The 13,095-nt window shown below is 56.6% G+C and overlaps 1 protein-coding gene across 4 annotated transcripts in view; it reads left to right on the forward strand.

Moving 5' to 3' along the window:
• The window catches only part of AHDC1 (AT-hook DNA binding motif containing 1), a 64,664-nt gene that overhangs the window by 23,843 nt on the left and 27,726 nt on the right, over positions 1 to 13,095 (forward strand). Inside the window, exon 1 of one of the 4 annotated variants that reach the window (XM_060140912.1) lies at positions 7,668 to 7,751. The exons of the other annotated variants lie outside the window; for them this stretch is intronic. The gene's annotated coding sequence lies outside the window, so the exon portion shown is untranslated. Of the gene's footprint in view, positions 1 to 7,667; positions 7,752 to 13,095 lie in introns of those variants that run through there. 4 annotated transcript variants of the gene reach the window in all.

Genomic DNA, 13,095 nt, shown 5'->3' on the forward strand with positions numbered 1-13,095 from the left:
AAATATAAAACAGAAGCAATATTGTAACAAATTCAATAAAGACTTTTAAAATGGTCCACATAAAAAAAAAATCTAAAAAAAAGAACGAGCATGGCTCTGGTCCAATCATACTTGAATCATAAAAACAGACAGCAGGCTAGATTTGGCCCTCTGGCCATAGTTTACCAATATCTGATCTAGAACCTTATTCTTCCTGCAGATGTCTAGATCTTAAATATTGCTAGACAGTGATCTAAGCAAGCAAGGCTGGGTGCTCTAGAGCCACACTCTCGCTGGATCTAGATATTGGGAATTGGTGATCAAGAAATGTACTAGAGAGTCGTTTAAAGCAGACTAAGCCATAATCTCTGGCTGAGCCAGATTCACAGAAAGCTGGGGAGGGGTGGTGTGGGATGGTGAGATTTAGACCCACACGTAAGGCTGTGGTCTGGATATGGGGAAGTGGGTGAGCTAAAGCCACACAGATATTGATCTAGAGCAGACAAAGTCTTGGTCCAAAGCCAGAACACCATATGATCTAGAACAGCACTGTCCAGTGGAAATGTAATAGGAGCCACATATGCAATCTAAGTTTTCTAGTAGCACATTAAACAAAATAAAAAGAAAGAAATGAATTAGTGTTAATAATATATCTTATGTAACCCAATATACCCAAAATATAGTCATTTAAACACATAGCCATTGTAAAAATCATTGAGATATTTTATATTTTTTTCATATTTAGACTTCAAAATCTGGTGTATAGTTTATATTTACAGCACATCCCAGTTGCAACTAGCCACATTCCCAGTGCCCAATACCTAGTTTCTACCACATTGGGCAGCATATTCTACCAGCATTGGGCAGTTTGGAAGCAGGCTTTTCTTTGGGACCAGGGTCCAGAGGAGTCATGAGCCAGGATGATCTGGAGTAGATAGAGTTGGACACACCAGAGGTTATATTCTTAGCAGACTTGAACTGGGTATAGACTGGCTTATCCTGGGAGAGCATCTAGGCCCTGGGTTGTGAGGTGGTAGTGGTAGTGGTGGTGGTGGGATCCCTTCCTTGGAGTCCTGACCAACTGGCCTCCAGCCCCTCCTTCCCTCATCCCAATGTCACCTCTGACTCTGGAGTCTGGTCTGGCCTGGCAGGTGGGGGTGGGGCCGGGTAGCAGCTGGACCCTTGAGGGAGCAGGAGCTCCACCCCTCCAAGCTAGCTGCTGCCAGCCTTCCTGGACTGACTCTGTGGAAACAGGGGGCCCAGAGACAGAAATAAACTGCCAGGTTTCCGGGGCGGAGTGGGGGGCCTGCCAGCCTTTGTGCTTCCTTGCTAAGGGATCGGGGGGACAGGAAGCAACTCCTGGCCCTCTCCCAGGCTGTTACCCCTGCATGCCATCTCTCCTTACCCCCAGGTGTCCTCACCCCCATGGCTCTGAGGCTGGGCTAAGCCTAGATAGAATTTGGTGGATTAGTGAACCCTGGGGCCCCAGGAGTCTGGGGCTGACCCTTGGGAGCAGAGGGTGATCCTCCAGGGCCCTGGACACAGCTTTGTGCCCATTTCTAGATCCCATCCTAGGGGCCCCAGTAGCTGCCCCAGGGCAGGAGGTGAACAGATTCAGAGGACTGCAGCAGGGCATTAGACTAGGAGTTGGAAGATCTGTGTTAGATGCTCAGCTCTGCCACTAACTGGTCAAAGGCAACTTTGAGCAAATCACTTTGAGCCTCAGTTTACTCTTCTGTGAAAACGGGGCAGTGTTTGTCCTGCTCGTCTCAGGGCACTATAGTTCAGTGGTTTACGCAGCCTCTGGAGCCAGAATTTTGCTAATTCTGGCCTCTGCCACTGTGTGACCTTTGGCGGGTCACTTAACCTTCCTGAGCCTCAGTTTCCTCATCAGTAAAGAAGGAACATTACCTGCTTTATGGGAACTTTATAATCAAGTGAGTTAATGCATGCTAATTATACAGGGCAAGTGCCCAGTGTTGGATCTTGCCATCGGGTAGACCATAAGCTCAAATGGGTTGTAAGTGAAAATGCATTATTCGAATATGAGGGATTCTTCCCCTGTTAAGAGTCCTCTCGGACCCCCTCATTTTATAAACGGGAAAACTGAGGCCCCCAAAAGAGACGGCATTTTGGCCAAGGAGAGGCACACAGCAAGCAAAACCTTTATTTGGTACCCACCGTATAAAGCCAGGTAGCTCACCCCCAATCTACAGGTAAGGAAATCGAGGCCGGTGATTGGCTACTGGTGCCCAGTGGCGCTATCCAGTGAGGCCTGAGTCCGCTGCTAGAGAGGGAGTGCCCTGGCCGCCCACGCTCACCGGAGGAGGGGCGTGCAGGTAGCGGGCGCCCTGGAGCCGCAGCCGGAGCCAGGCGCGCTATTAATAATCCCGCTGCTCCGGCTCGGCCTCGGCCGAGAGCGCAGGTCCGGACCGCCGCCGGGCGCCTCCCGGGCCTGGGCCGGGGCCCGAGCCCCAGACGGATCGCGGCGGCCCTCCCCTTCCCCTCGCCACGTGACCCCCCCCACTCCGCGGGCAGCCGAGGGCCCGGGCTGGCGGGCCGGGGGCCAGGAAAAAGCCAAAAACACCGAGGCTGGGCCGCTCCCCTCCCGCTCAAAATAGCCCCCAGCCGGGGCTGCCACGCATTCCGCTGGGCCCGGGGCGCGGGAAGGGGCGGCCGGCCGGGCCCCCGCCCGGCCCGACGTGGCTGCCTGGCCGGGTTGGAAGGGGGGGCGAGGGCGGGCCGCGCGGCCGGCCGGCATGTGGCTCTCCTTCGGGGAGCCTTGGCAGCCCGGGCTGCGCGCTGCGCCGGGATGATGGAGAGCTTCTGGAATTTCCTGCAGCTGGAGAGCGCGGCCGGCCGGGGGAGCGGGCTGAGCGCGCGGCTCGGGAAGGGGCGCCTTGCAACCCGACCCTAGGGGGCGCCCCCGCGGCGAGGGTACTTGGGGGAGATCTCCAGACCCGCCCCCCATACTGCACGCGAGGCAGGCGGCACACACCACCCCCATCCCCCGCCGTGCTTTTCGGGTCTGGCGGGGGTCCAGTCCCGCCCCTCCCGGCCAGGGCGGCGGAGAGGGGCCAGGTGCAGGCAGCGCCCCTCCCCCAGCCGCCTGGTTTCCCTCTCGGCCCGTCACCTCCTCCAGGAGTCAGAAGCTCTGCGGCCTCATCTGGGAGGGGGCGGGGGTGGCAGGGATCAGGGGGCTGTGCAGGCCTGCCAGGTAGCCCGAGAGGCGGCGGCGGGAAAAGTCGGAGACGGACCGTTCGGGCCTGAGAACGGCTGGGCCTGCGGACCAGAGCCTCCTGCTCAAGCTGGAGGCGCCTAAGGGCTTTTAGGAGGGAGTTGAGGCCACCTTCTCGCAACCACTCCCCAACCCCCATCTCCCGCATGGTGGTCGGATGTGCCAGAAAAATCCTGGACAATTTTCTCGACGGCGGCGGCAGCTTTCTTTTGGGGCGGCTCTGCACCTTGCAGGTCCCGGAGTCAAGAAAAGGGCTCTCGGGAGGGAGGGGCTTCCTTTTACAGGAGCCCTGGGATCCAGGGGAGTAGGTAAGTGACCTCTTAGGGCTCACTCTGGGCACGGTGTCTTGCGGGAGGGAAAGAGGTCTACCCTGCCCTTTGTGGGGGAGGGGAAGAGATGCTTTCCCACCACTCTGCTAGTTCCAGTACCATTTGGTGCTCTGCAAACTGATGAACCTTTTGGCAACTCAGCAGGCACCTCCCCCTCCTGGGGTGGACCCCCTCTCCCCTTGCCAGTGGTCCCTGTTCAACTTCACGTCCTGCCCCAGCCCAGCAGACCCTCACCGTGCGAAACAAGCAGGGGGGATAGGTGCAGTTCCAATACCTTTTCCTCCACTCACTGGCTGTGTGACCTTGAGCAAGTCCCTTCACTCCTTAGTCCCTTTGCTCATTTGAAAAGCTAGATGATAGTAGGTAGGCCACGGCCTTGAAGTTGAAGAACATTTAAAGCAATCACCATAGTGTCTGCATATGGTCAGGGCAGGAAATAAAGGGCACCTGTGTATCAGACAGCCCCCTTCAGAGCCTTCAAAGTGTTCGAATCCCCCTTCCCTTCAGCAACCTCGAGAAATTCAGCCTTCCGAGGTAAGTAGTGCCTCTCAGTTGGTCTGGGAAGGATGGAAAGACATTGGTTCTGTTGAGTGTTCATTTATTCATTAAACACATATCTAAGGTGGTTCTCAGCTAGTTCCAGTCTGGGGGAGAGACATACATTTGTGGTGGAGACTGATAATTAGGACTGTTCGCCACATTATGTTAAAGTTGGAAGGGCCCTTAAGAAATCCTTCCTGCTAGGCTAGCTCTTAGTACAGATGGAGAAACTGAGGCCCTGGGAGGAGGCAGGGTCTCCTCACAATGCTCCCTCTGCTGTTGGGGGGTGGAGGCTGGCAGACAGCTCTGGGGCCAGGAAGTTGGGGCAGCCCCCGGCCCAGCTCCCTGGGGCATGGCCCATGCAGGCTGAGAAGCTGGTGGACTTCTGCTTTCCTCTCCCTCCCATCTCCTTGCTGACCTTTCACTCCACCTCTGCTAGAGTGGGTGGGGGGTGGAACCCAGATACCCAGATTCAAATTCAAATGCTTGTTGGCTCCCCCTCAGCCCAGGATGTTGGGCCTGGGCCTGTGTCAACTCCCACCCTTCCCTCTCCTCCTATCCCACCCTCCCCCCCGTTCTCCCTGTTTCCTGTTGGATGGGCCTTCCTTGTGTACTGGAAGGAACTCAAGGCTCCATTTGTTGTCTGTGTGAACTTGAACAAACTACACCACCTCTGTGAGCCTCGTTTTGCTTTTCAGCAAAATGGAGTTGAAATTAAAACTACCTTGCAGAAAACGTCTTTCACAGCATCCCAGAGGCTCCCTGGCAGAGAACTATTTAAATAATAAAAGGCGGGGACTTCCCTGGCAGTCCAGTGGTTAAGACATCATGCTTCCACACGCTTCCGCTGCAGGAGGCGTGGGTTCAATCCCTGGTCAGGGAACTAAGATCCCACATGCCACATGGTGTGGCCAAAAAATAATAACAAATTAATAATAATAATAAAAGGCAGGGATTCCCTAGAATGTACATTCTAGGCCAGGTATAGGGAACAGAGCAGCCTCCTTTTACCTTTGGTTTGGGGAGGCAGCTCTCTGGGGCCCTGGGATAGGAAGTGGGTTGGGGGTGAGTGTCTACCAGATAAATTTGGCAAAGTACAAATTCGAGGAAGCTTATGTGGCCCAGATTCCAGGGCTGCCAGGTGCCCATGTGTCTGAATACACTGCTGGGCAGTTCTCATAAACTCTCTAGGACTACAGGCTCTCCCTCTCCTAGCTAATCCAGTCCCATCTCGCTCTGCCTCAGAGAAACCTTCCTAGGCTGACTGTCCCCCACCCCCAGTTATCATGGAGGGCTCTCAGAGACTGTAGAAGAGAAAGGGGCTGGAAGCAGCAGTTGGGCTGTGTGACTTTGGGCAGGGCACTTCCCCTCTCTGGGCCTCGGTTTCCTCCTGCATAGCAGAGGAGGCTGGATTAGTGACTCCCTAAGGCACCTTCCAGCTCTGACAGGCTCGGAGCCTGTGTTGACTGATGTATCCTAGGAGATAGGAGCACACAGAACCGAGTCAGCTGGGAGATTCCTGTTGAGGTATCCCCCCCTCCTCCAGAAAGCTGGAGTGCCTCCCTTCCCAAGACACACCTTCCAGGGATCCTGGCTGAGATTGTGATGGGTGGAGGGGGCATATCACCCAAGTGGTGCTGCTGATTCCCAGGGTCCCTGTTGTCAGTAGAGAGGCCTGCGCCTAAGAACGAGAGCTTGTGTCAGGCAGGGCTGTGAGACTCTGCTTGCTTCTAGGGGAAGGGAATGTGTGTGTCAGTGACCAGCCAGCCTCCAGGGAATGGGGGGTGCGGTGCATGAGGCAGCTAGCTTGTGGGATGGTGTGTCCAGAAGAGCAAACACAGGGGCAGTTTACTGGGGTGTGTGCAAGACAAGGAGGCTGACAATGGGAGGGAGGAAAAAACATAGATGAACCGCAGAGCCAGGCTTTGGGTTAGGGCAGGCTGTGTGGGGAGGCTCCAGCCTTATGGGGAAGTTACAGAAGATTCAACACACAGTCGAACACAGTTTTTTTTGCCTGTGCCTAGGTTTGTCGGCTTGTTTATAGGTGCTGTGCTGAACTGCAGTGTTCTGAATTGCAGTTGTCACGTTCTGTTGTGGGGTATCTGTGCAGGGGTGTTGTCAAGGTTTTCTGAACAGCAAGTGTCTGGCTGTTTGCGGGGAGTGTCTGTACAGGACGACATTGTAAGGCAATAGGCAGCTTTTGTCCGTTTGGGGTACTCTCAGGTTGTTCGAGGGGCATCAGTTCTGGCTGTTAGGAAGCCTTGGGCTGTATTGGGGGAATTGCCAGGCTGTGAGGGATTCCTGGCCATGTTTTGGGTGCCTCCTCCCCCGCCATCTCTTACACACTGGGAGAGAGGTCTCCTGTCTTAATCAGTCCTTCCGCAGGTAGGCAAGCCGGCAGTCGCAACCCGCTCACACTCGCAGTAATTTTACCACGGTGCCTAAATCAGGAACAGGCGTGAATTGACCTTTTAACCCCTTCCCTGCCACGGGATTAGACTGTTTCCTGTTCAATCTCCTCCAGAACCAGTTCCATCCCTCCTGGGGCTCCCCCCCACCCAAGGAGCGGATAAGCAACCCCCACATCTCTTTTCTCCCCCTCCTCTCTTGAGCCTTGCGGGGGGCCTGAGGGCCAGGCTGGTGCAGGGCCTGGCAGGAGCCGAGGGCCCAGGCGGGAGTGATAAATATTGAAGAGGAGGGATTTCGGTGTGGGCTGGAGCAGCTGCAGTGGTTCGAGTGTCACACTATCTCTCCCCAGGTTTACTGACCCATTTCCATTCACGCGGCTGCCGGTTTCCTAGCAACGGCAACAGTCCCCCCAGAACAGGCGGAGTGTGTGTCTGCCATTAGCGACTGCCGCAACTGTGTCAAGGTTACCCCGCTCCCTGCAAACCCACCCCGGCGGGTTTGTTTTCTGCCAGCGCCTGGCACACACCGTGCCAGCCTGGGAGGGCGAGGGAGGGGGCCGGGGGCCAGCCCAGGGGCTTGGGTGTGTGGGGGGGGCCGAGGAGGAGCTGTAGTTCCCGGTCCAGTGGGAGCCAACTTGGACTGAGGCCGAAGCAGCCGCCCCCCCCTCTTGGCTGGTGGAATTCCTAAGCCCGAGGGGAGCAGGGGGCGGGGCTGTCCCTCAGCCCTGACCCCCGAGATTCCAGAGCCTGGGGGGAGGGGTGTGGGCAGAGGGGCCTCCGGGAAGCCTGCCCGATCTGACCCCACCTGGCTTGTTCTGCTCCTGCCCTGGCTTCCTCCCACTTCTGTGCGGCTCCATGCTCTTCTCTGCTCTCAGCTCTTTGTCCCAGCTTCTGTGCCTGGTCTCCCCCATCAGACTCCCCAGGGCAGGGTTGTATTTCTCCCATCAGACCAGGGGCTCCCGAGGTTGGGGTTCATGATACCTCCTTTCCTTCTCTTCCCTCAGCACCAGTTCATGACTGTTTTTCTAAATGTCATGGGAGATGAGACTAAACAGTTGGTGTGGCAAAGGATAATTTTTCTTAACAGGGACTAGCAGGGCAAGTACTCCCATTCCACCCACTGGGGGAAGTAGGTTCTGCCTGCACTCCCCAGCCTGGCAGCACTCGTTTGGGAGTGGCCATTGGAAGTAGAGTACCCCTCTTTTTCACCCTGGAAGCCTGGCTGCAAAGGGTTAAAGCAGCTCCCACCTCACCTTGGTATGTGAGCTTCCCCCAGGCTGGGGGGATGGGAGGATGGGGGTCTGTCGCCTTATAGCCACTCATGTGGTCAGCTCAGACCTGACCAGTCACATTCCTGCCCAGGAGGACCAGGGCTTGAGGTGGAGGGGCAGGGGCCTGGAGGGGGCTGGGTTTGCAGGAATCGGGGCGGGGGGGGGGTACCGAGAAGGTGGGGCAAGGGGCTGCTGGGAACATGGAAGGATTGTGCAATGTAAACCTCTGGAAGCCTGAATCAGCCTCCTATTCCTCTGGGTCTGTCCCCCCGTCTTTCCTCCCAGTTTGCAACCCCCCAAACATTCCCGTGGTCCACATAGCTGTGACACAGGTACAGATCTGGTCCTAGTTCTAAACAAAGAAAAGAGTGTAGCAGAAGCAGTTTCTGACATGCAGGGTGGCCCAGAGATTTGTGGGTAGCCTCCAGTGTGACTTTCTGGTGCTTGGAGGAGGTCGGCTGGGTTTTTGGCTGGGTCAGAGGCTCTGAGATCTAGGGTACAGAGCAGGCTGTGCTAGATAGTAGAAAGAGACCTGGGCGGGGACCCAGGAAGCCTGGTTCTCTGCCCAGTCCTATACCTGACTCTTCATGGTCTCAGTCTCCCCATCTGAGGGGCTCAGGCCAGTGGTCTCTTACAGCCCTCCTGTCCTATTGGTTAGTGGTTCTGGGTGAGGGATGAGGAGTGGGGGGCAACGGTCTGGAGGGATTGTGGGAAGCTGCCAGCTCAAGGGGGAGTTTGCAACGTGATCCCAGAGCGAAAATAGCCCAGGTCATTTTCAGCTGCTTGGGCGGAGGTATCTGATCCCAGCAGGGCAGGGCAGCTTGGGCAGGGGGCAGGGAGGAGCATTCTGTAAAGCTCTCTGGGAAACCAGACCCCAGGATGGGAGGGTGGGAAAAGGTTGGCATGCCCGGCTGGGCTTCCTGAGACCACCCCCTCCCCGCGGGGGCTCTGGAATGGAAAGATGAGGAATGCAGAGGGTTAACAGGAGGTGAGGGCTGGACTCCAGCCCCCTTTGGGTCCTGGCCTGGATGAGGTGAAAGGTCAGCCCCAAGGAGTCCAGGCACAGCTGGGGAAAGAGTAACCGGATCCTAGCCCTGCTCAGGGGATCATAGAGCCGCCTCCCCCAGGAAAGGTGCTTTGACATCCCCAGGAAGGAGTTTGTTTCGAGCACTTGTTCTCAGCAAGCACTGGGGGCTAGGGGAAGGTCCTGGCCCAAGGGGTCAGGGAGAGCTACAGGCCTGGAGCCCCAGCCAGTACGGCAGTGCTTTTTCATCCTAAGGTCAGGGGAGGTGGAGGTGAGCTTGCTGGAAAGGTTAGAGGTAGCCTGTTCTGGCCTTGCTCCTACTGTGTCCCATTTATGACTCTGATAGCCAACATTGGGGATTGGGGAAGCTTAAAGGTAGGAGACTACCCCCCAGAACACACACTGATTAGTGAGAGAAGCTGCCTGATACTAGACGGTGACACTGAGATGTGTTTGGGGTGGAGAATTACACCCTAACTCTGAGATGGCTTTACTGTGTGTGGTGGGGTGTTAGAGGGTAGCATGGTGTGATGGGAGGCAGATAATACACGGAAGAACGTGGGCTATGAAGTCAAGTTTGACCAGGGTTCAAATCCTTGCCTCTGCCTTAGGCAAGCTATTTAACGTAAGCCTCAGTTTCCCCAGCTACAAAATGGGACTAATAGTACTCACCATAAAGAGCAATTATAAAGATTGGCACAGAACAAGTGCTCCATAAAAAGTAACCCTTAGTGAGCCTCATTATGTCCCAAGGTCACACACTAGTGTGGCACCCGCTTTAAGACTGGCAGTCTGGCTCCAGAGGAGTTGGTGAGCCGCTAGAGTTGGTCTGAGGGAGAGGATAGTCATGAGAATGTGACTGGGTCAGTGTCCCCAGGGCTCTGCAGGAGACTGTTGGGAGTATCCAGGTCACTTGGGCTAGGATGGGGTGAGGTGAATGATGTTTAGTCTGTGGCAAGGGGTGGCTGGGGCAAAGTTCTTAACGCCAACCTCTGGGGCTGGCGACAGCCCCCTGTTCCCCACCCCGGCGGGTTTGTGCAGCCATGTGTGGGTGTAGCTCTCCCCGGAGTGTGGCTCTAGGTATGTTTGAGAAGGCGCAGGCATCCCAAGAAAGAACAAGTCGCCTTTTGTACGAGTCCAGCCCGGGGCTGGGCTAGGCCCTCTCTGGGGGATCCCCTGTTTCCGCGCCCAGCTCCCTGCCCACGGACAGCGCCCCAGCCCCGCCTGCCACCTGAGGGGGCCGCGAGGCTGCCTGAGCGACCCCTCCCGGGACCCACGCTTCGGCCCGGAGCAGGGGGGCGGGGTCTGGGGCAGGGGCGTGTCCTAAGACCTGACCCCGCCCCATGACATCACTCCAGGTGCTACCAATCTCCGGGAGCCGTGCCCACGGGCGGCCCGCCCCTCCCAGGCTCTGCTCTCCGGAGATCGGGAGGCGCAGTAGGTGGAGGAGGAGGCAGCGCCGGCCCATGGGGCGGGGAGACCATTGAAGGCCTCGCCCTTCCTGCTCTGGGCGGGGCTGAGCACACGACCCTGAGAGTGTACAGAGCAGCTCACAAGATCTCTCTCCTGGTGCACTCTACCTTCTTGCCCACCTGTCCAAATCTTACCAGGTACCACTTTCTGCAGGAAGCCTTCCAGAACCGACCTCCCCCCAATCTTTTCTCTGATGACCTACACCCTTTTAGCGACCCTCCGTCATAACGGCGATACCAGTACTGACTGCTCCTAACAGCAGCAGCCGTCCACTGAACGATTTACCAGACTGCTCCGTGTTTTTCATTGAATATCTTACCTGATGGATCTCTGATTGCTTTCTACCTTGTCTTATGAGCCTTTCTCAGCCGCTGGGTTGGAAGTTCCTCTGGGCAGGGGTTCCAGACATGGCATGGCTCAGAATAGGCACTACTAAATGTTTAGGATGGATAGTAAATGAGGAGATAGGCTCATGGAGGGAAAATATCCTGGCAAAAGTCACACAGCAAGTAGGTAGAACAATCAAAGCTAGAAACCAGGTTTCCAGGCTCCATTCAGGTCTTTAGTTCTGGTGTGTGACTAAGAGTAGGGAGTTGCACAGAGGATGCCACAGACCTTCCCTCTTCCCGTAGGAGGGCTTCTCCCGCCACCAAAGATCAGAAGAACCCGAAATCTGTTTTCCTCCGCAGTCCACACACCTTGTACCAGAATCCCTGACTTCTGAGAGGATGAGGAAGAAGAGATGTTGGAGGAGCTGGGAGGGCTTTTGCAGGCCAGAGTGGCAGTTCTGGGCTATAAGGAGTAGTGTGATTCCAGTAATTGGAGGGTACTGGTTCTGGGGACATAAAGCATTTCGCTTGCAGGTGGGAGGTTCCAAGCGGGGCAGGGAGGAGGGTTGGGAGCCAAAGTATGTAGGGGTTCAGTGCAAGGGAGGCAGGGATTGTGCTGGGCCAGCACTCCCCCCGCCACCGAGCCGGCCCGGTGGAATGCTGCGAGGCCCGGGGGATGGGGCCAGGCAGCCAAGGTGTCTCCGGTGGCACAGAAGCAGTTAAGAGCTGCCTCAGCCCGTTCCTTCAGACAATTAGTGACATCTCGCTTGACAACACCACACTGAGCCGATGCAGACCTCAGCCCCCCTCCCGGCCCCCCCATGGCCGCTTCAGCTGTTTATTCTTGGGCTTTAACAATTGGGATTCTGACTTGGAGGAGCGGGCGCCCTGTGCTGCCCTCTGACCCTCCGTCGCCTTGGCAACTGGAGCCCGGTAGGCCTGGGCTCTGCGTTAGGATTACAGATCCTGAATTCACAATCTTGCTGCTCCCCTGCAAGCAGAAACAGCAGCAGCAGCAGCATGCGGGATCTTCAGCTAGACTGGAGGGGACAGAGAAAGAGGATCCCCAGGGGCCAGCCTGAGGCACGGATGGGAACCAGGGATGCCCACCGGCACCCCAGAGAGTGGTCCCCCCCATGGAGTGGAGCAGGGCCCAGAGCTCTGCTCAGCTCCCAAGGTCTCCCATCCTCTCTCTGGAAACTTTCTTCCTGGTGGAGCCCCGAGGGCAGGGGCCACGCTTCTTCATCACTGCCCTCTTTCCCCCTCAGTCTGCCCCCTACCATGCCCAGAACTACAAGTGCCAGCAGACTGTGCCCCTGCCGTGCCCGCAGCCATGGCAACAGGCCCCCCTCCCTTGTCAGCTCCGCTCCTTTCTCCCTCCCCACCATCACCATCTCCCCCCCCCCCGCAGCAGCCAACTGCCCCAGCTGAAACCGGAGCCGATGCATCTGTGAGCCTCATGCCCAGACCCACATTCCATTTCTGTCCGGTCCCCCCCAGCTCTGACGATGACATCTCCCCCTCCTCCTCTTCAGGCCCCCTCCCTCCTTGCCTCTGTCTACTCCTGCTGCCCCCCTACACACACACACTTTATCACTTAGTGTCTCCCCCTTCCTCCCTCCCCAGTCTCTTGAGTGCGTCTGGCCCTTTCACTCTGTGTCTGTTGGTCTTTGGGTGTGTCAGTCCCTCTGTGTGTCTCCAGCTCCCTGTGGTGTCTTCAGTTCCCTGAGTCTTGCCCCGTCCGCGTCCGCGGCAACTCCTTCTCCATCTCCTTCCCCTCTGCGTGTGTCTTGCTCTCTCTCTCTGTCTTTGTCTCTGCCTCATCCTGCCTGTCTCTCTGTCTCTTTGTCTTTTTCCTCCTCCTCTGTCCCTCTCTTCCTGAGTCTCTTTTTCACTCTTCTCCTTCCTCTGGCTTCTTCTCTGTCTCTCCCGCAGCCCCTCCCTCCTCAGCTCTTCCTGCCTCTTCACCCTCATTCTGCCCTGTTTCTCTTGCCCCCACATTCCCCCTCTTTCCGTCTCTCTCTTCCTGAATCTGATTCTTTGCCTTGGTTTCTCATTCTCTCTCTCTTCTTCCGACTCTCTCCTTCTAGTACATAGATTTCTTTCCAGCCTTCTTTATCTATTTCCCACTTGGCCATTACCCTCACGGCCCCTGGGTTGGAACTGGGAGAGGGGGCCCCTCCAGAATCACCCCGAAGGAGTCCCCTTTCAAGCGGGGGCCAGATGTCCTGGCACCCCATTGGGCACATGTAGTTGAACCTGAGATGAGGAGGAGAGGTTCTAAGGTCAAAGAGCCAACAGGGGGTGGGGTACCAGGAACCAAGAATGCCAGGCCTCCCTTCCCAGGGTTTCAGAGAACGGGCTCCATCCATCTAGCTTACCTTCTACCAGCCCAGGTGGAGGCAGAGGGTAGTCTTAGGGGCTGAGCTGGCCCAAGAAGCCCCCAGCTCTAAGAACTCAAAGTAGAGCATGTTTAGGCTTCCCTCACCGATTCCTGGGATTTG

This window comes from Lagenorhynchus albirostris, chromosome 2, assembly GCF_949774975.1.
Source record: "Lagenorhynchus albirostris chromosome 2, mLagAlb1.1, whole genome shotgun sequence".
NCBI classification, from domain to species: Eukaryota; Metazoa; Chordata; class Mammalia; order Artiodactyla; family Delphinidae; genus Lagenorhynchus; species Lagenorhynchus albirostris.